This window comes from Panulirus ornatus, chromosome 23 (assembly GCF_036320965.1).
Source record: "Panulirus ornatus isolate Po-2019 chromosome 23, ASM3632096v1, whole genome shotgun sequence".
Classification (NCBI taxonomy): Eukaryota; Metazoa; Arthropoda; class Malacostraca; order Decapoda; family Palinuridae; genus Panulirus; species Panulirus ornatus.
The window spans coordinates 15,907,649-15,935,303 of NC_092246.1; the positions used below are offsets into that span (position 1 = coordinate 15,907,649).

General features: G+C 42.8%; 1 protein-coding gene across 4 annotated transcripts in view; it reads left to right on the top strand.

The window, feature by feature from the left end:
* LOC139756821 (F-box only protein 21-like) overlaps positions 1-27,655 on the top strand; it is a 150,379-nt gene that overhangs the window by 106,275 nt on the left and 16,449 nt on the right. The window lies entirely within an intron of this gene.

Sequence of the window (27,655 nt, forward strand, 5' to 3'; positions counted from 1 at the left end):
GAAGGCGACTAAAGGGGATGGAAGCGGGGGGCCAGAAACCCTCCCCTCCTTGTATTTTAATTTTCTAGAGGGGGAAACAGAAGAAGGAGTCACGCGGGGAGTGCTCATCCTCCTCGAAGGCTCAGATTGGGGTGTCTGAATGTGTGTGGATGTAACCAAGATGAGAAAAAAGGAGAGATAGGTAGTATGTTTGAGGAAAGGAACCTGGATGTTTTGGCTCTGAGTGAAACGAAGCTCAAGGGTAAAGGGGTAGAGTGGTTTGGAAGTGTCTTGGGAGTAAAGTCAGGGGTTAGTGAGAGGACAAGAGCAAGGGAAGGAGTAGCAGTACTCTTGAAGCAGGAGTTGTGGGAGTATATGATAGTGTAAGAAAGTAAATTCCAGATTGATATGGGTAAAACTGAAAGTTGATGGAGAGAAATGGGTGATTATTGGTGCTTATGCACCTGGGCATGAGAAGAAAGATCATGAGAGGCAAGTGTTTTGGGAGCAGCTGAATGAGTGTGTTAGTGGTTTTGATGCACGAGACCGGGTTATAGTGATGGGTGATTTGAATGCAAAGGTGAGTAATGTGGCAGTTGAGGGAATAATTGGTATGCATGGGGTGTTCAGTGTTGTAAATCGAAATGGTGAAGAGTTTGTAGATTTATGTGCTGAAAAAGGACTGGTGATTGGGAATACCTGGTTTAAAAAGCGAGATATACATAAGTATACGTATGTAAGTAGGAGAGATGGCCAGAGAGCGTTATTGAATTACGTGTTAATTGACAGGCGCGCGAAAGAGAGACTTTTGGATGTTAATGTGCTGAGAGGTGCAACTGGAGGGATGTCTGATCATTATCTTGTGGAGGCAAAGGTGAAGATTTGTGGGGGTTTCCAGAAAAGAAGAGTGAATGTTGGGGTGAAGAGAGTGGTGAGAGTAAGTGAGCTTGGGAAGGAGACTTGTGTGAGGAAGTACCAGGAGAGACTAAGTACAGAATGGAAGAAGGTGAGAACAAAGGAGGTAAGGGGAGTGGGGGAGGAATGGGATGTATTTAGGGAAGCAGTGATGGCTTGTGCAAAAGATGCTTGTGGCATGAGAAGAGTGGGAGGTGGGTTGATTAGAAAGGGTAGTGAGTGGTGGAATGAAGAAGTAAAATTATTAGTGAAAGAGAAGAGAGAGGCATTTGGAGGATTTTTGCAGGGAAAAAATACAAATGAGTGGGAGATGTATAAAACAAAGAGACAGGAGGTCAAGAGGAAGGTGCAAGAGGTGAAAAAGAGGGCAAATGAGGGTTGGGGTGAGAGAGTACTATTAAATTTTAGGGAGAATAAAAAATGTTTTGGAAGGAGGTGAATGAAGTGTGTAAGACAAGGGAGCAAATGGGAACTTCAGTGAAGGGGGCATATGGGAAGGTGATAACAAGTAGTGGTGATGTGAGAAGGAGATGGAGTGAGTATTTTGAAGGTTTGTTGAATGTGTTTGATGATAGAGTGGCAGATATAGGGTGTTTTGGTCGAGGTGATGTGCAAAGTGAGAGGGTTAAGGAAAATGATTTGGTAAACAGAGAAGAGGTAGTAAAAGCTTTGCGGAAGATGAAAGCCTGCAAGGCAGCAGGTTTGGATGGTATTGCAGTGGAATTTATTAAAAAAGGGGATGACTGTATTGTTGACTGGTTGGTAATGTTATTTAATGTATGTATGACTCATGGTGAGGTGCCTGAGGATTGGCGGAATGCTTGCATAGTGCCATTGTACAAAGGCAAAGGGGATAAGAGTGAGTGCTCAAATTACAGAGGTATAAGTTTGTTGAGTATTCCTGGTAAATTATATGGGAGGGTATTGATTGAGAGGGTGAAGGCAAGTACAGAGCATCAGATTGGGGAAGAGCAGTGTGGTTTCAGAAGTGGTAGAGGATGTGAGGATCAGGTGTTTGCTTTGAAGAATGTATGCGAGAAATACTTAGGAAAGCAAATGGATTTGTATGTAGCATTTATGGATCTGGAGAAGCCATGTGATAGAGTTGATAGATATGGTTTGTGGAACGTATTAAGAATATATGGTGTGGGAGGCAAGTTGTTAGAAGCAGTGAAAAGTTTTTATTGAGGATGTAAGGCATGTGTACGTGTAGGAAGAGAGGAAAGTGATTGGTTTTCAGTGAATGTAGTTTTGCGGCAGGGGTGTGTGATGTCTCCATGGTTGTTTAATTTGTTTATTTATGGGGTTGTTAGGGAGATGAATGCAAGAGTTTTGGAAAGAGGGGCAAGTATGCAGTCTGTTGTGGATGAGAGAGCTTGGGAAGTGAGTCAGTTGTTGTTCGCTGATAATACAGCGCTGGTGGCTGATTCATGTGAAAAACTGCAGAAGCTGGTGACTGAGTTTGGTAAAGTGTGTGAAAGAAGAAAGTTAAGAGTAAATGTGAATAAGAACAAGGTTATTAGGTACAGTAGGGTTAAGGGTCAAGTCAATTGGGAGGTAAGTTTGAATGGAGAAAAACTGGAGGAAATAAAGTGTTTTAGATATCTGGGAGTGGATCTGGCAGCGGATGGAACCATGGAAGCAGAAGTGAATCATAGGGTGGGGGAGGGGGCAAAACTTCTGGGAGCCTTGAAGAATGTGTGGAAGTTGAGAACATTATCTCGGAAAGCAAAAATGGATATGTTTGAAGGAATAGTGGTTCCAACAATGTTGTATGGTTGCGAGGCGTGGGCTATGGATAGAGTTGTGCGCAGGAAGGTGGATGTGCTGGAAATGAGATGTTTGAGGACAATATGTGGTGTGAGGTGGTTTGATTAAGTAATGTAAGGGTAAGGGAGATGTTTGGAAATAAAAAGAATGTGGTTGAGAGAGCAGAAGAGGGTGTTTTGAAATGGTTTGGTCACATGGAGAGAATGAGTGAGGAAAGATTAACCAAGAGGATATATGTGTCAGAGGTGGAGGGAACGAGGAGAAGTGGGAGACCAAATTGGAGGTGGAAAGATGGAGTGAAAAAGATTTTGAGTGATCGGGGCCTGAATATGCAGGAGGGTGAAAGGTGTGCAAGGAATAGAGTGAATTGGAACGATGTGGTATACTGGGGTCGACGTGCTGCCAATGGATTGAACCAGGGCATGTGAAGCATCTGTATCAGTGCTGTATCAATAGCGAACAACAACTGACTCACTTCCCAAGCTCTCTCATCCCCAACAGACTTCATACTTGCCCCTCTTTCCAAAATTCTTGCATTCACCTCCCCAACAACCCCATCCATAAACAAATTAAACAACCATGGAGACATCACACACCCCTGCCGCAAACCTACATTCACTGAGAACCAATCACTTTCCTCTCTTCCTACACGTACACATGCCTTACATCCTCGATAAAAACTTTTCACTTCTTCTAACAACTTGCCTCCCACACCATATATTCTTAATACCTTCCACAGAGCATCTCTATCAACTCTATCATATGCCTTCTCCAGATCCATAAATGCTACATACAAATCCATTTGCTTTTCTAAGTATTTCTCACATACATTCTTCAAAGCAAACACCTGATCCACACATCCTCTACCACTTCTGAAACCACACTGCTCTTCCCCAATCTGATGCTCTGTACATGCCTTCACCCTCTCAATCAATACCCTCCCATATAATTTACTTGAAATACTCAACAAACTTATACCTTTGTAATTTGAGCACTCACTCTTATCCCCTTTGCCTTTGTACAATGGCACTATGCACGCATTCCGCCAATCCTCAGGCACCTCACCATGAGTCATACATACATTAAATAACCTTACCAACCAGTCAATAATACAGTCACCCCCTTTTTCAATAAATTCCACTGCAATACCATCCAAACCTGCTGCCTTGCGGCTTTCATCTTCCGCAAAGCTTCTACTCCCTCTTCTCTGTTTACCAAATCATTTTCCCTAACCCTCTCACTTTGCACACCACCTCGACCAAAACACCCTATATCTGCCACTCTATCATCAAACACATTCAACAAACCTTCAAAATACTCACTCCATCTCTTTCTCACATCACCACTACTTGTTATCACCTCCCCATTTGCGCCCTTCACTGAAGTTCCCATTTGCTCCCTTGTCTTACGCACTTTATTTACCTCCTTCCAGAACATCTTTTTATTCTCCCTAAAATTTAATGATACTCTCTCACCCCAACTCTCATTTGCCCTCTTTTTCACCTCTTGCATCTTTCTCTTGACCTCCTGTCTCTTTCTTTTATACATCTCCCACTCAATTGCATTTTTTCCCTGCAAAAATCGTCGAAATGCCTCTCTCTTCTCTTTCACTAATAATCTTACTTCTTCATCCCACCACTCACTACCCTTTCTAATCAACCCACCTCCCACTCTTCTCATGCCACAAGCATCTTTTGCGCAATCCATCACTGATTCCCTAAATTCCTCCCCCACTCTCCTTACTTCCATTGTTCTCACCTTTTTCCATTCTGTACTCAGTCTCTCCTGGTACTTCCTCACACAAGTCTCCTTCCCAAGCTCACTTACTCTCACCACCCTCTTCACCCCAACATTCACTCTTCTGAAAACCCATACAAATCTTCACCTTAGCCTCCACAAGATAATGATCAGACATCCCTCCAGTTGCACCTCTCAGCACATTAACATCCCAAAGTCTCTCTTTCGCGTGCCTGTCAATTAACACGTAATCCAATAACGCTCTCTGGCCATCCCTCCTACTTTCATACGTATACTTATGTATATCTCCCTAAAATTTAATTTCCACCTCCAATTTGGTCTCCCTCTTCTCCTCGTTCCCTCCACCTCCGACACATATATCCTCTTAGTCAATCTTTCCTCACTCATTCTCTCAATGTGCCCAAACCATTTCAAAACACCCCCTTCTGCCCTCTCAACCACGCTCTTTTTATTTCCACACATCTCTCTTACCCTTACGTTACTTACTCGATCAAACCACCTCACACCACACATTGTCCTCAAACATCTCATTTCCAGCACATCCATCCTGGAAATGAGATGTTTGAGGACAATGTGTGGTGTGAGGTGGTTTGATCGAGTAAGTAAGGTAAGGGTAAGAGAGATGTGTGGAAATAAAAAGAGCGTGGTTGAGAGAGCAGAAGGGGGTGTTTTGAAATGGTTTGGGCACATGGAGAGAATGAGTGAGGAAAGATTGACCAAGAGGATATATGTGTCGGAGGTGGAGGGAACGAGGAGAAGAGGGAGACCAAATTGGAGGTGGAAAGATGGAGTGAAAAGGATTTTGTGTGATCGGGGCCTGAACATGCAGGAGGGTGAAAGGAGGGCAAGGAATAGAGTGAATTGGAGCGATGTGGTATACAGGGGTTGACGTGCTGTCAGTGGATTGAATCAAGGCATGTGAAGCGTCCGGGGTAAACCATGGAAAGCTGTGTAGGTATGTATATTTGCGTGTGTGGACGTGTGTATGTACATGTGTATGGGGGGGTTGGGCCATTTCTTTCGTCTGTTTCCTTGCGCTACCTCGCAACCGCGGGAGACAGTGACGAGGTATAAAAAAAAAAAAAATGTATATCTCGCTTTTTAAACCAGGTATTCCCAATCACCAGTCCTTTTTCAGCACATAAATCTACAAGCTCTTCACCATTTCCATTTACAACACTGAACACCCCATGTATACCAATTATTCCCTCAACTGCCACATTACTCACCTTTGCATTCAAATCACCCATCACTATAACCCGGTCTCGTGCATCAAAACCACTAACACACTCATTCAGCTGCTCCCAAAACACTTGCCTCTCATGATCTTTCTTCTCATGCCCAGGTGCATATGCACCAATAATCACCCATCTCTCTCCATCAACTTTCAGTTTTACCCATATTAATCGAGAATTTATTTTCTTACATTCTATCACATACTCCCACAACTCCTGTTTCAGGAGTACTGCTACTCCTTCCCTCGCTCTTGTCCTCTCACTAACCCCTGACTTTACTCCCAAGACATTCCCAAACCACTCTTCCCCTTTACCCTTGAGCTTCGTTTCACTCAGAGCCAAAACCTCCAGGTTCCTTTCCTCAAACATACTACCTATCTCTCCTTTTTTCACATCTTGGTTACATCCACACACATTTAGACACCCCAGTCTGATCCTTCGAGGAGGATGAGCACTCCCCGCGTGACTCCTTCTTCTGTTTCCCATTTTAGAAAGTTAAAAAAAATACAAGGAGGGGAGGATTTGTGGCCCCCCGCTCCCGTCCCCTCTAGTCGCCTTCTATGATAATTTCCATATAAACTGAAATAAATATTAATGCACCAGTAACTTGCTATTTCTAACATAAAATGTTTTTCAACTCACCGAAGTTTTCAGTGCAGCTCTTTAATTTTTCTTCTTTGCATAACTGTGATATGAAATTCAGCTTTATCAAATAATACAAATATGTCATAATGAAAATATAATTTCCATATAAACTGAAATAAATATCAATGCACCAGTAACTTGCTATTTCTAACATAAAATGTTTTTCAGCTCACCGAAGTTTTCAATGCAGCTCTTTAATTTTTAGGGGAGAAAGAATACTTCCCATGTGTTCCCTGTGTGTCGTAGAAGGCGACTAAAAGGGAAGGGAGCGGGGGGCTGGAAATCCTCCACTATCGTTTTTTTTTCTCTCTCCAAAAGAAGGAACAGAGAAGAGGGCCAGGTGAGGATATTCCCTCAAAGGCCCAGTCCTCTGTTCTTAACGCTACCTCGCTATCGCGGGAAATTGCGAATAGTATGAAAAAACAAAAATATTTTTTTTTTTTTATTATACTTTGTCGCTGTCTCCCGCGTTTGCGAGGTAGCGCAAGGAAACAGACGAAAGAAATGGCCCAACCCCCCCATACACATGTATATACATACGTCCACACACGCAAATATACATACCTACACAGCTTTCCATGCCTTGATTCAATCCACTGACAGCACGTCAACCCCGGTATACCACATCGCTCCAATTCACTCTATTCCTTGCCCTCCTTTCACCCTCCTGCATGTTCAGGCCTCGATCACACAAAATCTTTTTCACTCCATCTTTCCACCTCCAATTTGGTCTCCCTCTTCTCCTTGTTCCCTCCACCTCCGACACATATATCCTCTTGGTCAATCTTTCCTCACTCATCCTCTCCATGTGCCCAAACCACTTCAAAACACCCTCTTCTGCTCTCTCAACCACGCTCTTTTTATTTCCACACATCTCTCTTACCCTTACGTTACTCACTCGATCAAACCACCTCACACCACACATTGTCCTCAAACATCTCATTTCCAGCACATCCATCCTCCTGCGCACAACTCTATCCATACCCCACGCCTCGCAACCATACAACATTGTTGGAACCACTATTCCTTCAAACATACCCATTTTTGCTTTCCGAGATAATGTTCTCGACTTCCACACATTCTTCAAGGCCCCCAGAATTTTCGCCCCCTCCCCCACCCTATGATCCACTTCCGCTTCCATGGTTCCATCCGCTGCCAGATCCACTCCCAGATATCTAAAACACTTCACTTCCTCCAGTTTTTCTCCATTCAAACTCACCTCCCAATTGACTTGACCCTCAACCCAACTGTACCTAATAACCTTGCTCTTATTCACATTTACTCTTAACTTTCTTCTTCCACACTCTTTACCAAACTCAGTCACCAGCTTCTACAGTTTCTCGCATGAATCAGCCACCAGCGCTGTATCATCAGCGAACAACAACTGACTCACTTCCCAAACTCTCTCATCCCCAACAGACTTCATACTTGCCCCTCTTTCCAAAACTCTTGCATTTACCTCCCTAACAACCCCATCCATAAACAAATTAAACAACCATGGAGACATCACACACCCCTGCCGCAAACCTACATTCACTGAGAACCAATCACTTTCCTCTCTTCCTACACGTACACATGCCTTACATCCTCGATAAAAACTTTTCACTGCTTCTAACAACTTTCCTCCCACACCATATATTCTTAATACCTTCCACAGAGCATCTCTATCAACTCTTATCATATGCCTTCTCCAGATCCATAAATGCTACATACAAATCCATTTGCTTTTCTAAATATTTCTCACATACATTCTTCAAAGCAAACACCTGATCCACACATCCTCTACCACTTCTGAAACCACACTGCTCTTCCCCAATCTGATGCTCTGTACATGCCTTCACCCTCTCAATCAATACCCTCCCATATAATTTACCAGGAATACTCAACAGACTTTTTTTTTTTTTTTTTTTTTTTTTTTTTTTTTTTTTTATACTTTGTCGCTGTCTCCCGCGTTTGCGAGGTAGCGCAAGGAAACAGACGAAAGAAATGGCCCAACCCCCCCCCCCCATACACATGTACATACACACGTCCACACACGCAAATATACATACCTACACACCTTTCCATGGTTTACCCCAGACGCTTCACATGCCCTGATTCACTCCACTGACAGCACGTCAACCCCTGTATACCACATCGCTCCAATTCACTCTATTCCTTGCCCTCCTTACACCCTCCTGCATGTTCAGGCCCCGATCACACAAAATCTTTTTCACTCCATCTTTCCACCTCCAATTTGGTCTCCCTCTTCTCCTCGTTCCCTCCACCTCCGACACATATATCCTCTTGGTCAATCTTTCCTCACTCATTCTCTCCATGTGACCAAACCATTTCAAAACACCCTCTTCTGCTCTCTCAACCACGCTCTTTTTATTTCCACACATCTCTCTTAGCCTTACGTTACTTACTCGATCAAACCACCTCACACCACACATTGTCCTCAAACATCTCATTTCCAGCACATCCATCCTCCTGCGCACAACTCTATCCATAGCCCACGCCTCGCAACCATACAACATTGTTGGAACCACTATTCCTTCAAACATACCCATTTTTGCTTTCCGAGATACTGTTCTCGACTTCCACACATTTTTCAAGGCTCCCAAAATTTTCGCCCCCTCCCCCACCCTATGATCCACTTCCGCTTCCATGGTTCCATCCGCTGACAGATCCACTCCCAGATATCTAAAACACCTCACTTCCTCCAGTTTTTCTCCATTCAAACTCACCTCCCAATTGACTTGACCCTCAACCCTACTGTACCTAATAACCTTGCTCTTATTCACATTTACTCTTAACTTTCTTCTTCCACACACTTTACCAAACTCAGTCAACAGACTTATACCTCTGTAATTTGAGCACTCACTCTTATCCCCTTTGCCTTTGTACAATGGCACTATGCACGCATTCTGCCAATCCTCAGGCACCTCACCATGAGTCATACATACATTAAATAACCTTACCAACAAAAATATATATGTATATATATTTTTTTTTTTTTTCATTCTTTTCGCCATTTCCCGCGATAGCGAGGTAGCGTTAAGAACAGAGGACTGGGCCTTTGAGGGAATATCCTCACCTGGCCCCCTTCTCTGTTTCTTCTTTGGAAAAATTAAAAAAAAAAAAAAAAAACGAGAGGGGAGGATTTCCAGCCCCCCGCTCCCTTCCCTTTTAGTCGCCTTCTACGACACGCAGGGAATACGTGCGAAGTATTCTTTCTCCCCTATCCCCAGGGATAATGTATATATATTTTTTTTTTTTTTTAAACTATTCGCCATTTCCCGCGGTAGCGAGGTAGCGTTAGGAACAGAGGACCGGGCCTTTTTTGGAATATCCTCACCTGTCCCCCTCTGTTCCTTCTTTTGGAAAATTTAAAAAAAAAGAGAGGGGAGGATTTCCAGCCCCCCGCTCCCTCCCCTTTTAGTCGCCTTCTACGACACGCAGGGAAAACGTGGGAAGTATTCTTAATCCCCTATCCCCAGGGATAATGGATATATATGTATGTATATATATATATATATATATATATATATATATATATATATATATATATATATATATATATGGATTTGTATGTAGCATTTATGGATCTGGAGAAGGTATATGATAGAGTTGATAGAGATGCTCTGTGGAAGGTATTAATAATATTTGGTGTGAGAGGAATGTTGTTAGAAGCAGTGAAAAGTTTTTATCGAGGATATAAGGCATGTGTACGTGTAGGAAGAGAGGAAAGTGATTGGTTCTCAGTGAATGTAGGTTTGCGGCAGGAGTGTGTGATGTCTCCATGGTTGTTTAATTTGTTTATGGATGGGATTGTTAGGGAGGTAAATGCAAGAGTTTTGGAAAGAGGGGCAAGTATGAAGTCTGTTGGGGATGAGAGAGCTTGGGAAGTGAGTCAGTTGTTGTTCGCTGATGATACAGCGCTGGTGGCTGATTCATGTGAGAAACTGCAGAGGCTGGTGACTGAGTTTGGTAAAGTGTGTGGAAAAAGAAAGTTAAGAGTAAATGTGAATAAGAGCAAGGTTATTAGGTACAGTAGGGTTGAGAAGTCAATTGGGAGGTGAGTTTGAATGGAGAAAAACTGGAGGAAGTGAAGTGTTTTAGATATCTGGGAGTGGATCTGGCAGCGGATGGAACCATGGAAGCAGAAGTGGATCATAGGGTGGGGGAGGGGGCGAAAATTCTGGGGGCCTTGAAGAATGTGTGGAAGTCGAGAACATTATCTCGGAAAGCAAAAATGGGTATGTTTGAAGGAATAGTGGTTCCAACAATGTTGTATGGTTGCGAGGCATGGGCTATGGATAGAGTTGTGCGCAGGAGGATGGATGTGCTGGAAATGAGATGTTTGAGGACAATATGTGGTGTGAGGTGGTTTGATGGAGTGAGTAACTTAAGGGTAAGAGAGGTGTGTGGAAATAAAAAGAGCGTGGTTGAGAGAGCAGAAGAGGGTGTTTTGAAGTGGTTTGGGCACATGGAGAGAATGAGTGAGGAAAGATTGACCAAGAGGATATATGTGTCGGAGGTGGAGGGAATGAGGAGAAGAGGGAGACCAAATTGGAGGTGGAAAGATGGAGTGAAAAAGATTTTGTGTGATCGGGGCCTGAACATGCAGGAGGGTGAAAGGAGGGCAAGGAATAGAGTGAATTGGAGCGATGTGGTATACCGGGGTTGATGTGCTGTCAGTGGATTGAATCAAGGCATGTGAAGCGTCTGGGGTAAACCATGGAAAGCTGTGTAGGTATGTATATTTGCGTGTGTGGACGTATGTATATACATGTGTATGGGGGGGGGTTGGGCCATTTCTTTCGTCTGTTTCCTTGCACTACCTCGCAAACGCGGGAGACAGCGACAAAGTATAATAAAGAAATAAGAAATATATATATATATATATATATATTTTTTTTTTTTCATACTATTCGCTATTTCCCGCGATAGCGAGGTAGCGTTAAGAACAGAGGACTGGGCCTTTGAGGGAATATCCTCACCTGGACCTCTTCTCTGTTCCTTCTTTTGGAAAAAAAAAAAAAAAAAAAAAAAAAAAAAAACGAGAGGGGAGGATTTCCAGCCCCCCGCTCCCTTCCCTTTTATATATATATATATATATATATATATATATATATATATATATATATATACCTTCCAGAACATCTTTTTATTCTCCCTAAAATTTAATGATACTCTCTCACCCCAACTCTCATTTGCCCTCTTTTTCATCTCTTGCACCTTTCTCTTGACCTCCTGTCTCTTTCTTTTATACATCTCCCACTCAATTGCATTTGTTCCCTGCAAAAATCGTCCAAATGCCTCTCTCTTCTCTTTCACTAATAATCTTACTTCTTCATCCCACCACTCACTACCCTCTCTAATCAACCCACCTCCCACTCTTCTCATGCCACAAGCATCTTTTGCGCAATCCATCACTGATTCCCTAAATACATCCCATTCCTCCCCCACTCCCCTTACTTCCATTGTTCTGACCTTTTTCCATTCTGTACTCAGTCTCTCCTGGTACTTCCTCACACAAGTCTCCTTCCCAAGCTCACTTACTCTCACCACCCTCTTCACCCCAACATTCTCTCTTCTTTTCTGAAAACCCATACAAATCTTCACCTTCGCCTCCACAAGATAATGATCAGACATCCCTCCAGTTGCACCTCTCACCACATTAACATCCAAAAGTCTCTCTTTCGCGTGCCTGTCAATTAACACGTAATCCAATAACGCTCTCTGGCCATCTCTCCTACTTACATACGTATACTTATGTATATCTCGCTTTTTAAACCAGGTATTCCCAATCACCACCCCCGTACACATGTGTATACATACGCGTCCACACACGCAAATATACATACCTATACATCTCAATGTACCCATATATATACACACACAGACATATACATATATACACATGTACATAATTCATAGTCTGCCTTTATTCATTCCCATCGCCACCTCACCACACATGGAATAACATCCCCCTCACCCCTCATGTGTGTGAGGTAGCGCTAGGAAAAGACAACAAAGGCCCCATTCGTTCACACTCAGTCTCTAGCTGTCATGTAATAATGCCCGAAACCACAGCTCCCTTTCCACATCCAGGCCCCACAGAACTTTCCATGGTTTACCCCAGATGCTTCACATGCCCTGTCATACACATGTGTGTATGACATAATGGGCTAATCTTCATCTTTTTCCTGGTACTACCTCGCTGATGCGGGAATCAGCAATTATGTATAATGATGATGAATGAATATATATATATATATATATATATATATATATATATATATATATATATATATATATATATATTTTTTTTTTTTCTTTTTATACTTTGTCGCTGTCTCACGCATTTGCGAGGTAGCGCAAGGAAACAGACGAAAGAAATGGCCCAACCCCCCCCATACACGTATATACATACGTCCACACACGCAAATATACATACCTACACAGCTTTCCATGGTTTACCCCAGACGCTTCACATGCCTTGATTCAATCCACTGACAGCACGTCAACCCCGGTATACCACATCGCTCCAATTCACTCTATTCCTTGCCCTCCTTTCACCCTCCTGCATGTTCAGGCCCCGATCACACAAAATCTTTTTCACTCCATCTTTCCACCACCAATTTGGTCTCCCTCTTCTCCTTGCTCCCTCCACCTCCGACACATATATCCTCTTGGTCAATCTTTCCTCACTCATCCTCTCCATGTGCCCAAACCACTTCAAAACACCCTCTTCTGCTCTCTCAACCATGCTCTTTTTATTTCCACACATCTCTCTTACCCTTACGTTACTCACTCGATCAAACCACCTCACACCACACATTGTCCTCAAACATCTCATTTCCAGCACATCCATCCTCCTGCGCACAACTCTATCCATACCCCACGCCTCGCAACCATACAACATTGTTGGAACCACTATTCCTTCAAACATACCCATTTTTGCTTTCCGAGATAATGTTCTCGACTTCCACACATTCTTCAAGGCCCCCAGAATTTTCGCCCCCTCCCCCACCCTATGATCCACTTCCGCTTCCATGGTTCCATCCGCTGCCAGATCCACTCCCAGATATCTAAAACACTTCACTTCCTCCAGTTTTTCTCCATTCAAACTCACCTCCCAATTGACTTGACCCTCAACCCAACTGTACCTAATAACCTTGCTCTTATTCACATTTACTCTTAACTTTCTTCTTCCACACACTTTACCAAACTCAGTCACCAGCTTCTACAGTTTCTCACATGAATCAGCCACCAGCGCTGTATCATCAGCGAACAACAACTGACTCACTTCCCAAACTCTCTCATCCCCAACAGACTTCATACTTGCCCCTCTTTCCAAAACTCTTGCATTTACCTCCCTAACAACCCCATCCATAAACAAATTAAACAACCATGGAGACATCACACACCCCTGCCGCAAACCTACATTCACTGAGAACCAATCACTTTCCTCTCTTCCTACACGTACACATGCCTTACATCCTCGATAAAAACTTTTCACTGCTTCTAACAACTTTCCTCCCACACCATATATTCTTAATACCTTCCACAGAGCATCTCTATCAACTCTTATCATATGCCTTCTCCAGATCCATAAATGCTACATACAAATCCATTTGCTTTTCTAAGTATTTCTCACATACATTCTTCAAAGCAAACACCTGATCCACACATCCTCTACCACTTCTGAAACCACACTGCTCTTCCCCAATCTGATGCTCTGTACATGCCTTCACCCTCTCAATCAATACCCTCCCATATAATTTACCAGGAATACTCAACAAACTTATACCTCTGTAATTTGAGCACTCACTCTTATCCCCTTTGCCTTTGTACAATGGCACTATGCACGCATTCCGCCAATCCTCAGGCACCTCACCATGAGTCATACATACATTAAATAACCTTACCAACCAGTCAACAATACAGTCACCCCCTTTTTTGATAAATTCCACTGCAATACCATCCAAACCTGCTGCCTTGCCGGCTTTCATCTTCCGCAAAGCTTTCACTACCTCTTCTCTGTTTACCAAATCATTTTCCCTAACCCTCTCACTTTGCACACCACCTCGACCAAAACATCCTATATCTGCCACTCTATCATCAAACACATTCAACAAACCTTCAAAATACTCACTCCATCTCCTTCTCACATCACCACTACTTGTTATCACCTCCCCATTTGCGCCCTTCACTGAAGTTCCCATTTGCTCCCTTGTCTTACGCACTTTATTTACCTCCTTCCAGAACATCTTTTTATTCTCCCTAAAATTTAATGATACTCTCTCACCCCAACTCTCATTTGCCCTTTTTTTCACCTCTTGCACCTTTCTCTTGACCTCCTGTCTCTTTCTTTTATACATCTCCCACTCAATTGCATTTTTTCCCTGCAAAAATCGTCCAAATGCCTCTCTCTTCTCTTTCACTAATACTCTTACTTCTTCATCCCACCACTCACTACCCTTTCTAATCAACCCACCTCCCACTCTCCTCATGCCACAAGCATCTTTTGCGCAATCCATCACTGATTCCCTAAATACATCCCATTCCTCCCTCACTCCCCTTGCTTCCATTGTTCTCACCTTTTTCCATTCTGTACTCAGTCTCTCCTGGTACTTCCTCACACAGGTCTCCTTCTCAAGCTCACTTACTCTCACCACCCTCTTCACCCCAACATTCACTCTTCTTTTCTGAAAACCCATACAAATCTTCACCTTAGCCTCCACAAGATAATGATCAGACATCCCTCAAGTTGCACCTCTCAGCACATTAACATCCAAAAGTCTCTCTTTCGCACACCTGTCAATTAACACGTAATCCAATAACGCTCTCTGGCCATCTCTCCTACTTACATAAGTATACTTATGTATATCTCGCTTTTTAAACCAGGTATTCCCAATTATCAGTCCTTTTTCAGCACATAAATCTACAAGCTCTTCACCATTTCCATTTACAACGCTGAACACCCCATGTATACCAATTATTCCCTCAACTGCCACATTACTCACCTTTGCATTCAAATCACCCATCACTATAACCCGGTCTCGTGCATCAAAACCACTAACACACTCATTCAGCTGCTCCCAAAACACTTGTCTCTCTTGATCTTTCTTCTCATGCCCAGGTGCATATGCACCAATAATCACCCACCTCTCTCCATCAACTTTCAGTTTTACCCATATTAATCGAGAATTTACTTTCTTACACTCTATCACATACTCCCACAACTCCTGTTTCAGGAGTATTGCTACTCCTTCCCTTGCTCTTGTCCTCTCACTAACCCCTGACTTTACTCCCCAGACATTCCCAAACCACTCTTCCCCTTTACCCTTGAGCTTCGTTTCACTCAGAGCCAAAACATCCAGGTTCCTTTCCTCAAACATACTGCCTATCTCTCCTTTTTTTACATCTTGGTTACATTCACACACATTTAGGCACCCCACTCTGAGCCTTCGAGGAGGATGAGCATTCCCTGCGTGACTCCTTCTTCTGTTTCCCATTTTAGAAAGTTAATACAAGGAGGGGAGGATTTCTGGCCCCCCGCTCCCGTCCCCTCTAGTCGCTTTCTACGACACGCGAGGAATACGTGGGAAGTATTCTTTCACCCCTATCCCCAGGGATAACATACACATAACACACACATATACACATACACACACATACACACATACATATATATACATATGAAAAATGTAAATCAATTTAACCACTGTATCAATAAGCTTCAATGTCTAAGCTACATTTTTTCCAATTTCACTATTTTCCTTCACATTTTCAATTGTGTCTCAAGGCTCTACTTCAAGAGTGATTGTTTTTCCAGTAAGGGTCAGCACCACAAGTAAAGCATCCTCCTCGAAGGCTCAGAGTGGGGTGCCTAAATGTGTGTGGATGTAACCAAGATGTGAATATATATATATATATATATATATATATATATATATATATATATATATATATATATATATATATATATATATATATTTATATAATATATTATATATATATATATATATATATATATTATATTATATATATATATATATATATATATATATATATATATATATATATATATATATATATATATATATATTTTTTTTTTTCATACTATTCGCCATTTCCCGCGTTTGCGAGGTAGCGTTAAGAACAGAGGACTGGGCCTTAGAGGGAAAATCCTCACCTGGCCCCCTTCTCTGTTCCTTCTTTTGGAAAATCAAAAAAAAACGAGAGGGGAGGATTTCCAGCCACCCGCTCCCTCCCCTTTTAGTCGCCTTCTACGACACGCAGGGAATACGTGGGAAGTATTCTTTCTCCCCTATCCCCAGGGATATATATATATATATATATATATATATATATATATATATATATATATATATATATATATATATATATATTATCCCTTCGGATGGGGAGAAAGAATACTTCCCACGTATTCCCTGCGTGTCGTAGAAGGCGACTAAAAGGGAAGAGAGCGGGGGGCTGGAAATCCTCCACTCTCTCTCTTTTTTTTTTTTTTTTTTTTCCAAAAGAAGGAACAGAGGGGGCCAGGTGAGGATATTCCAAAAAAGGCCCAGTCCTCTGTTCTTAACGCTACCTCACTATCGTGGGAAATGGCAAATAGTATGAAAAAAAAAAATATATATATATCACTGGGGATAGGAGAGTAAGAGTACTTCCCACGTATTCCCTGCGTGTCGTAGAAGGCGACTAAAAGGGGAGGGAGCGGGGGGCTGGAAATCCTCCCCTCGTTTTTTTTTTAATTTTCCAAAAGAAGGAACAGAGAATTGGGCCAGGTGAGGGTATTCCCTCAAAGGCCCAGTCCTCTGTTCTTAACGCTACCTCGCTAATGCGGGAAATGGCGAATAGTTTGAAAGAAAGAAAAAAAAAATATATATATATATATATATATATATATATATATATATATATATATATATATATATATATATGTTTTTTTTTATTATTATTATACTTTGTCGCTGTCTCCCGCGTTTGCGAGGTAGCGCAAGGAAACAGACGAAAGAAATGGCCCAACCCACCCCCATACACATGTATATACATACGTCCACACACGCAAATATACACACCTACACAGCTTTCCATGGTTTACCCCAGACGCTTCACATGCCTTGATTCAATCCACTGACAGCACGTCAACCCCGGTATACCACATCGCTCCAATTCACTCTATTCCTTGCCCGCCTTTCACCCTCCTGCATGTTCAGGCCCCGATCACACAAAATCTTTTTCACTCCATCTTTCCACCTCCAATTTGGTCTCCCTCTTCTCCTCGTTCCCTCCACCTCCGACACATATATCCTCTTGGTCAATCTTTCCTCACTCATTCTCTCCATGTGCCCAAACCACTTCAAAACACCCTCTTCTGCTCTCTCAACCACGCTCTTTTTATTTCCACACATCTCTCTTACCCTTACGTTACTCACTCGATCAAACCACCTCACACCACACATTGTCCTCAAACATCTCATTTCCAGCACATCCATCCTCCTGCGCACAACTCTATCCATAGCCCACGCCTCGCAACCATACAACATTGTTGGAACCACTATTCCTTCAAACATACCCATTTTTGCTTTCCGAGATAATGTTCTCGACTTCCACACATTCTTCAAGGCCCCCAGAATTTTCGCCCCCTCCCCCACCCTATGATCCACTTCCGCTTCCATGGTTCCATCCGCTGCCAGATCCACTCCCAGATATCTAAAACACTTCACTTCCTCCAGTTTTTCTCCATTCAAACTCACCTCCCAATTGACTTGACCCTCAACCCTACTGTACCTAATAACCTTGCTCTTATTCACATTTACTCTTAACTTTCTTCTTCCACACACTTTACCAAACTCAGTCACCAGCTTCTGCAGTTTCTCACATGAATCAGCCACCAGCGCTGTATCATCAGCGAACAACAACTGACTCACTTCCCAAGCTCTCTCATCCCCAACAGACTTCATACTTGCCCCTCTTTCAAAAACTCTTGCATTTACCTCCCTAACAACCCCATCCATAAACAAATTAAACAACCATGGAGACATCACACACCCCTGCCGCAAACCTACATTCACTGAGAACCAATCACTTTCCTCTCTTCCTACACGTACACATGCCTTACATCCTCGATAAAAACTTTTCACTGCTTCTAACAACTTTCCTCCCACACCATATATTCTTAATACCTTCCACAGAGCATCTCTATCAACTCTATCATATGCCTTCTCCAGATCCATAAATGCTACATACAAATCCATTTGCTTTTCTAAGTATTTCTCACATACATTCTTCAAAGCAAACACCTGATCCACACATCCTCTACCACTTCTGAAACCACACTGCTCTTCCCCAATCTGATGCTCTGTACATGCCTTCACCCTAACAATCAGTGCCCTCCCATATACATTACCAGGAATACTCAACAAACTTATACCTCTGTAATTTGTGCACTCACTCTTATCCCCTTTGCCTTTGTACAATGGCACTATGCACGCATTCCGCCAATCCTCAGGCACCTCACCATGAGTCATACATACATTAAATAACCTTACCAACCAGTCAACAATACAGTCACCCCCTTTTTTAATAAATTCCACTGCAATACCATCCAAACCTGCTGCCTTGCCGGCTTTCATCTTCCGCAAAACTTTCACTACCTCTTCTCTGTTTACCAAATCATTTTCCCTAACCCTTTCACTTTGCACACCACCTCGACCAAAACATCCTATATCTGCCACTCTATCATCAAACACATTCAACAAACCTTCAAAATACTCACTCCATCTCCTTCTCACATCACCACTACTTGTTATCACCTCCCCATTTGCGCCCTTCACTGAAGTTCCCATTTGCTCCCTTGTCTTACGCACTTTATTTACCTCCTTCCAGAACATCTTTTTATTCTCCCTAAAATTTAATGATACTCTCTCACCCCAACTCTCATTTGCCCTTTTTTTCACCTCTTGCACCTTTCTCTTGACCTCCTGTCTCTTTCTTTTATACATCTCCCACTCAATTGCATTTTTTCCCTACAAAAATCGTCCAAATGCCTCTCTCTTCTCTTTCACTAATACTCTTACTTCTTCATCCCACCACTCACTACCCTTTCTAATCAACCCACCTCCCACTCTTCTCATGCCACAAGCATCTTTTGTGCAATCCATCACTGATTCCCTAAATACATCCCATTCCTCCCCCACTCCCCTTACTTCCATTGTTCTCACCTTTTCCATTTTGTACTCTCCTGGTACTTCCTCACACAGGTCTCCTTCCCAAGCTCACTTACTCTCACCACCCTCTTCACCCCAACATTCACTCTTCTTTTCTGAAAACCCATACAAGTCTTCACCTTTGCCTCCACAAGATAATGATCAGACATCCCTCCAGTTGCACCTCTCAGCACATTAACATCCAAAAGTCTCTCTTTCGCACGCCTGTCAATTAACACGTAATCCAATAACGCTCTCTGGCCATCTCTCCTACTTACATAAGTATACTTATGTATATCTCGCTTTTTAAACCAGGTATTCCCAATCATCAGTCCTTTTTCAGCACATAAATCTACAAGCTCTTCACCATTTCCATTTACAACACTGACCACCCCATGTATACCAATTATTCCCTCAACTGCCACATTACTCACCTTTGCATTCAAATCACCCATCACTATAACCCGGTCTCGTGCATCAAAACCACTAACACACTCATTCAGCTGCTCCCAAAACACTTGCCTCTCATGATCTTTCTTCTCATGCCCAGGTGCATATGCACCAATAATCACCCACCTCTCTCCATCAACTTTCAGTTTTACCCATATTAATCGAGAATTTACTTTCTTACATTCTATCACATACTCCCACAACTCCTGTTTCAGGAGTATTGCTACTCCTTCCCTTGCTCTTGTCCTCTCACTAAACCCTGACTTTACTCCCCAGACATTCCCAAACCACTCTTCCCCTTTACCCTTGAGCTTCGTTTCACTCAGAGCCAAAACATCCAGGTTCCTTTCCTCAAACATACTACCTATCTCTCCTTTTTCACATCTTGGTTACATCCACACACATTTAGGCACCCCACTCTGAGCCTTCGAGGAGGATGAGCACTCCCCGCGTGACTCCTTCTTCTGTTTCCCATTTTAGAAAGTTAATACAAGGAGGGGAGGATTTCCGGCCCCCCGCTCCCGTCCCCTCTAGTCGCTTTCTACGACACGCGAGAAATACGTGGGAAGTATTCTTTCATCCCTATCCCCAGGGATAATATACATATATATATATACATACACATACACACACATACACATACACATACACACGCACATATACACACACACACACACATACATATATATACATATATATATGTATATATATATTTTCTTTTCTTTTAAACTATTCGCCATTTCCCGCGTTAGCGAGGTAGCGTTAGGAACAGAGGACTGGGCCTTTTTTAGAATATCCTCACCTGGTCCCCCTCTGTTCCTTCTTTTGGAAAATTTAAAAAAAAGAGAGGGGAGGATTTCCAGCCCCCCGCTCCCTCCCCTTTTAGTCGCCTTCTACGACACGCAGGGAATACGTGGGAAGTATTCTTAATCCCCTATCCCCAGGGATAATATATATATATATATATCTTTTTTTATTGATGGAGTTGATGGAGAGAGATGGGTGATTATTGGTGCATATGCACCTGGGCATGAGAAGAAAGATCATGAGAGGCAAGTGTTTTGGGAGCAGCTGAATGAGTGTGTTAGTGGTTTTGATGCACGAGACCGGGTTATAGTGATGGGTGATTTGAATGCAAAGGTGAGTAATGTCGCAGTTGAGGGAATAATTGGTATACATGGGGTGGTCAGTGTTGTAAATGGAAATGGTGAAGAGCTTGTAGATTTATGTGCTGAAAAAGGACTGATGATTGGGAATACCTGGTTTAAAAAGCGAGATATACATAAGTATACTTATGTAAGTAGGAGAGATGGCCAGAGAGCGTTATTGGATTACGTGTTAATTGACAGGCGCGTGAAAGAGAGACTTTCGGATGTTAATGTGCTGAGAGGTGCAACTGGAGGGATGTCTGATCATTATCTTGTGGAGGCTAAGGTGAAGATTTGTATGGGTTTTCAGAAAAGAAGAGTGAATGTTGGGGTGAAGAGGGTGGTGCGAGTAAGTGAGCTTGGGAAGGACACTTGTGTGAGGAAGTACCAGGAGAGACTGAGTACAGAATGGAAAAAGGTGAGAACAATGGAAGTAAGGGGAGTGGGGGAGGAATGGGATGTATTTAGGGAATCAGTGATGGATTGCGCAAAAGATGCTTGTGGCATGAGAAGAGTGCGAGATGGGTTGATTAGAAAGGGTAGTGAGTGGTGGGATGAAGAAGTAAGAGTATTAGTGAAAGAGAAGAGAGAGGCATTTGGACGATTTTTGCAGGGAAAAAATGCAATTGAGTGGGAGATGTATAAAAGAAAGAGACAGGAGGTCAAGAGAAAGGTGCAAGAGGTGAAAAAAAGGGCTAATGAGAGTTGGGGTGAGAGAGTATCATTAAATTTTAGGGAGAATAAAAAGATGTTCTGGAAGGAGGTAAATAAAGTGCGTAAGACAAGGGAGCAAATGGGAACTTCAGTGAAGAGCGCAAATGGGGAGGTGATAACAAGTAGTGGTGATGTGAGAAGGAGATGGAGTGAGTATTTTGAAGGTTTGTTGAATGTATTTGATGATAGAGTGGCAGATATAGGGTGTTTTGGTCGAGGTGGTGTGAAAAGTGAGAGAGTTAGGGAAAATGATTTGGTAAACAGAGAAGAGGTAGTAAAAGCTTTGCGGAAGATGAAAGCCGGCAAGGCAGCAGGTTTGGATGGTATTGCAGTGGAATTTATTAAAAAAGGGGGTGACTGTATTGTTGACTGGTTGGTAAGGTTATTTAATGTATGTATGACTCATGGTGAGGTGCCTGAGGATTGGCGGAATGCGTTCATAGTGCCATTGTACAAAGGCAAAGGGGATAAGAGTGAGTGCTCAAATTACAGACGTATAAGTTTGTTGAGTATTCCTGGTAAATTATATGGGAGGGTATTGATTGAGAGGGTGAAGGCATGTACAGAGCATCAGATTGGGGAAGAGCATTGTGGTTTCAGAAGTGGTAGAGGATGTGTGTATCAGGTGTTTGCTTTGAAGAATGTATGTGAGAAATACTTAGAAAAGCAAATGGATTTGTATGTCGCATTTATGGATCTGGAGAAGGCATATGATAGAGTTGATAGAGATGCTCTGTGGAAGGTATTAAGAATATATGGTGTGGGAGGCAAGTTGTTAGAAGCAGTGAAAAGTTTTTATCGAGGATGTAAGGCATGTGTACGTGTAGGAAGAGAGGAAAGTGATTGGTTCTTAGTGAATGTAGGTTTGCGGCAGGGGTGTGTGATGTCTCCATTGTTGTTTAATTTGTTTATGGATGGGGTTGTTAGGGAGGTGAATGCAAGAGTTTTGGAAAGAGGGGCAAGTATGAAGTCTGTTGGGGATGAGAGAGCTTGGGAAGTGAGTCAGTTGTTGTTCGCTGATGATACAGCGCTGGTGGCTGATTCATGTGAGAAACTGCAGAAGCTGGTGACTGAGTTTGGTAAAGTGTGTGAAAGAAGAAAGTTAAGAGTAAATGTGAATAAGAGTAAGGTTATTAGGTACAGTAGGGTTGAGGGTCAAGTCAATTGGGAGGTGAGTTTGAATGGAGAAAAACTGGAGGAAGTGAAGTGTTTTAGATATCTGGGAGTGGATCTGGCAGCGGATGGAACCATGGAAGCGGAAGTGGGTCATAGGGTGGGGGAGGGGGCGAAAATTCTGGGAGCCTTGAAGAATGTGTGGAAGTCGAGAACATTATCTCGGTTATGTTTGAAGGAATAGTGGTTCCAACAATGTTGTATGGTTGCGAGGCGTGGGCTATGGATAGAGTGGTGCGCAGGAGGATGGATGTGCTGGAAATGAGATGTTTGAGGACAATGTGTGGTGTGAGGTGGTTTGATCGAGTAAGTAACGTAAGGGTAAGAGAGATGTGTAGAAATAAAAAGAGCGTGATTGTGAGAGCAGAAGAGGGTATTTTGAAATGGTTTGGGCACATGGAGAGAATGAGTGAGGAAAGATTGACCAAGAGGATATATGTGTCGGAGGTGGAGGGAACGAGGAGAAGAGGGAGACCAAATTGGAGGTGGAAAGATGGAGTGAAAAAGAGTTTGTGTGATCAGGGCCTGAACATGCAGGAGGGTGAAAGGAGGGCAAGGAATAGAGTGAATTGGATCGATGTGGTATACCGGGGTTGACGTGCTGTCAGTGGATTGAATCAGGGCATGTGAAGCGTCTGGGATAAACCATGGAAAGGTCTGTAGGTATGTATATTTGCGTGTGTGGACGTATGTATATACATGTGTATGGGGGTGGGTTGGGCCATTTCTTTCGTCTGTTTCCTTGCACTACCTCGCAAATGCGGGAGACAGCGACAAAGCTAAAAAAAAAAAAAAAAAATATATATATATATATATATATATATATATATATATATATATATATATATATATATGCACGAGACCGGGTTATAGTGATGGGTGATTCGAATGCAAAGGTGAGTAATGTGGCAGTTGAGGGAATAATTGGTGTACATGGGGTGTTCAGTGTTGTAAATGGAAATGGTGAAGAGCTTGTAGATTTATGTGCTGAAAAAGGACTGATTATTCGGAATACCTGGTTTAAAAAGCGAGATATACATAAGTATACTTATGTAAGTAGGAGAGATGGCCAGAGAGCGTTATTGGATTACGTGTTAATTGATAGGCGCGCGAAAGAGAGACTTTTGGATGTTAATGTGCTGAGAGGTGCAACTGGAGGGACGTCTGATCATTATCTTGTGGAGGCTAAGGTGAAGATTTGTATGGGTTTTCAGAAAAGAAGAGTGAATGTTGGGGTGAAGAGGGTGGTGAGAGTAAGTGAGCTTGGGAAGGAGACTTGTGTGAGGAAGTACCAGGAGAGACTGAGTACAGAATGGAAAAAGGTGAGAACAATGGAAGTAAGGGGAGTGGGGGAGGAATGGGATGTATTTAGGGAAGCAGTGATGGATTGCGCAAAAGATGCTTGTGGCATGAGAAGAGTGGGAGGTGGGTTGATTAGAAAGGGTAGTGAGTGGTGGGATGAAGAAGTAAGATTATTAGTGAAAGAGAAGAGAGAGGCATTTGGACGATTTTTGCAGGGAAAAAATGCAATTGAGTGGGAGACGTATAAAAGAAAGAGACAGGAGTTCAAGAGAAAGGTGCAAGAGGTGAAAAAAAGGGCAAATGAGAGTTGGGGTGAGAGAGTATCATTAAATTTTAGGGAGAATAAAAAGATGTTCTGGAAGGAGGTAAATAAAGTGCGTAAGACAAGGGAGCAAATGGGAACTTCAGTGAAGGGCACAAATGGGGAGGTGATAACAAGTAATGGTGATGTGAGAGGGAGATGGAGTGAGTATTTTGAAGGTTTGTTGAATGTGTTTGATGATAGAGTGGCAGATATAGGGTGTTTTGGTCGAGGTGGTGTGCAAAGTGAGTGGGTTAGGGAAAATGATTTGGTAAACTGAGAAGAGGTAGTAAAAGCTTTGCGGAAGATGAAAGCCGGCAAGGCAACAGGTTTGGATGGTATTGCAGTGGAATTTATTAAAAAAGGGGGTGACTGTATTGTTGACTGGTTGGTAAGGTTATTTAATGTATGTATGACTCATGGTGAGGTGCCTGAGGATTGGCGGAATGCGTGCATAGTGCCATTGTACAAAGGCAAAGGGGATAAGAGTGAGTGCTCAAATTACAGAGGTATAAGTTTGTTGAGTATTCCTGGTAAATTATATGGGAGGGTATTGATTGATAGGGTGAAGGCATGTACAGAGCATCAGATTGGGGAAGAGCAGTGTGGTTTCAGAAGTGGTAGAGGATGTGTGGATCAGGTGTTTGCTTTGAAGAATGTATGTGAGAAATACTTAGAAAAGCAAATGGATTTGTATGTAGCATTTATGGATCTGGAGAAGGCATATGATAGAGTTGATAGAGATGCTCTGTGGAAGGTATTAAGAATATATGGTGTGGGAGGCAAGTTGTTAGAAGCAGTGAAAGGTTTTTATCGAGGATGTAAGGCATGTGTACATGTAGGAAGAGAGGAAAGTGATTGGTTCTCAGTGAATGTAGGTTTGCGGCAGGTGTGTGTGATGTCTCCATGGTTGTTTAATTTGTTTATGGATGGGGTTGTTAGGGAGGTAAATGCAAGAGATTTGGAAAGAGGGGCAAGTATGAAGTCTGTTGGGGATGAGAGAGCTTGGGAAGTGAGTCAGTTGTTGTTTGCTGATGATACAGCGCTGGTGGCTGATTCTTGTGAGAAACTGCAGAAGCTGGTGACTGAGTTTGGTAAAGTGTGTGGAAGAAGAAAGTTAAGAGTAAATGTGAAAAAGAGCAAGGTTATTAGGTACAGTAGGGTTGAGGATCAAGTCAATTGGGAGGTGAGTTTGAATGGAGAAAAACTGGAGGAAGTGAAGTGTTTTAGATATCTGGGAGTGGATCTGGCAGCGGATGGAAACATGGAAGCGGAAGTGGATCATAGGGTGGGGGAGGGGGCGAAAATTCTGGGGGCCTTGAAGAATGTGTGGAAGTCGAGAACATTATCTCGTAAAGAAAAAATGGGTATGTTTGAAGGAATAGTGGTTCCAACAATGTTGTATGGTTGCGAGGCGTGGGCTATGGATAGAGTTGTGCGCAGGAGGATGGATGTGCTGGAAATGAGATGTTTGAGGACAATGTGTGGTGCGAGGTGGTTTGATCGAGTGAGTAACGTAAGGGTAAGAGAGATGTGTGGAAATAAAAAGAGCGTGGTTGAGAGAGCAGAAGAGGGTGTTTTGAAGTGGTTTGGGCACATGGAGAGAATGAGTGAGGAAAGATTGACCAAGAGGATATATGTGTCGGAGGTGGAGGGAACGAGGAGAAGAGGGAGACCAAATTGGAGGTGGAAAGATGGAGTGAAAAAGATTTTGTGTGATCGGGGCCTGAACATGCAGGAGGGTGAAAGGAGGGCAAGGAATAGAGTAAATTGGAGCGATGTGTTATACCGGGGTTGACGTGATGTCAGTGGATTGAATCAAGGCATGTGAAGCGTCTGGGGTAAACCATGGAAAGCTGTGTAGGTGTGTATATTTGCGTGTGTGGACGTATGTATATACATGTGTATGGGGGGGGGTTGGGCTATTTCTTTCGTCTGTTTCCTTGCGCTACCTCGCAAACGCGGGAGACAGCGACAAAGCATAATAAATAAATATATAAATCTTTTTCTTCTTTTCTTTCAAACTATTCGCCATTTCCCGCATTAGCGAGGTAGCATTAAGAACAGAGGACTGGGCCTTTGAGGGAATACCCTCACCTGGCCCAATTCTCTGTTCCTTCTTTTGGAAAAAAAAAAAAAAAAAAAAAACGAGAGGGGAGGATTTCCAGCCCCCCGCTCCCTCCCCTTTTAGTCGCCTTCTACGACACGCAGGGAATACGTGGGAAGTATTCTTAATCCCCTATCCCCTATATATATATATATATATATATATTCATTTTTTTTTTTTTTTTTTTTTTTTTCATACTATTCGCCATTTCCCGCGATAGCGAGGTAGCGTTAAGAACAGAGGACTGGGCCTTTGAGGGAATATCCTCACCTGGCCCCCTTCTCTGTTCCTTCTTTTGGAAAATTAAAAAAAAACGAGAGGGGAGGATTTCCAGCCCCCCGCTCCCTTCCCTTTTAGTCGCCTTCTACGACACGCAGGGAATACGTGGGAAGTATTCTTTCTCCCCTATCCCCAGAAGCTGGTGACGGAGTTTGGTAAAGTGTGTGAAAGAAGAAAGTTAAGAGTAAATGTGAATAAGAGCAAGGTTATTAGGTACAGTAGGGTTGAGGGTCAAGTCAATTGGGAGGTAAGTCTGAATGGAGAAAAACTGGAGGAAGTAAAGTGTTTTAGATATCTGGGAGTGGATCTGGCAGCGGATGGAACCATGGAAGCGGAAGTGAATCATAGTGTGGGGGAGGGGGCGAAAATCCTGTGAGCCTTGAAGAATGTGTGGAAGTCGAGAACATTATCTCGGAAATCAAAAATGGGTATGTTTGAAGGAATGGTGGTTCCAACAATGTTGTACGGTTGCGAGGTGTGGGCTATGGATAGAGTTGTGCGTAGGAGGGTGGATGTGCTGGAAATGAGATGTTTGAGGACAGTGTGTGGTGTGAGGTGGTTTGATCGAGTAAGTAATGTAAGGGTAAGAGAGATGTGTGGAAATAAAAAAGCGTGGTTGAGAGAGCAGAAGAGGTTGTTTTGAAATGGTT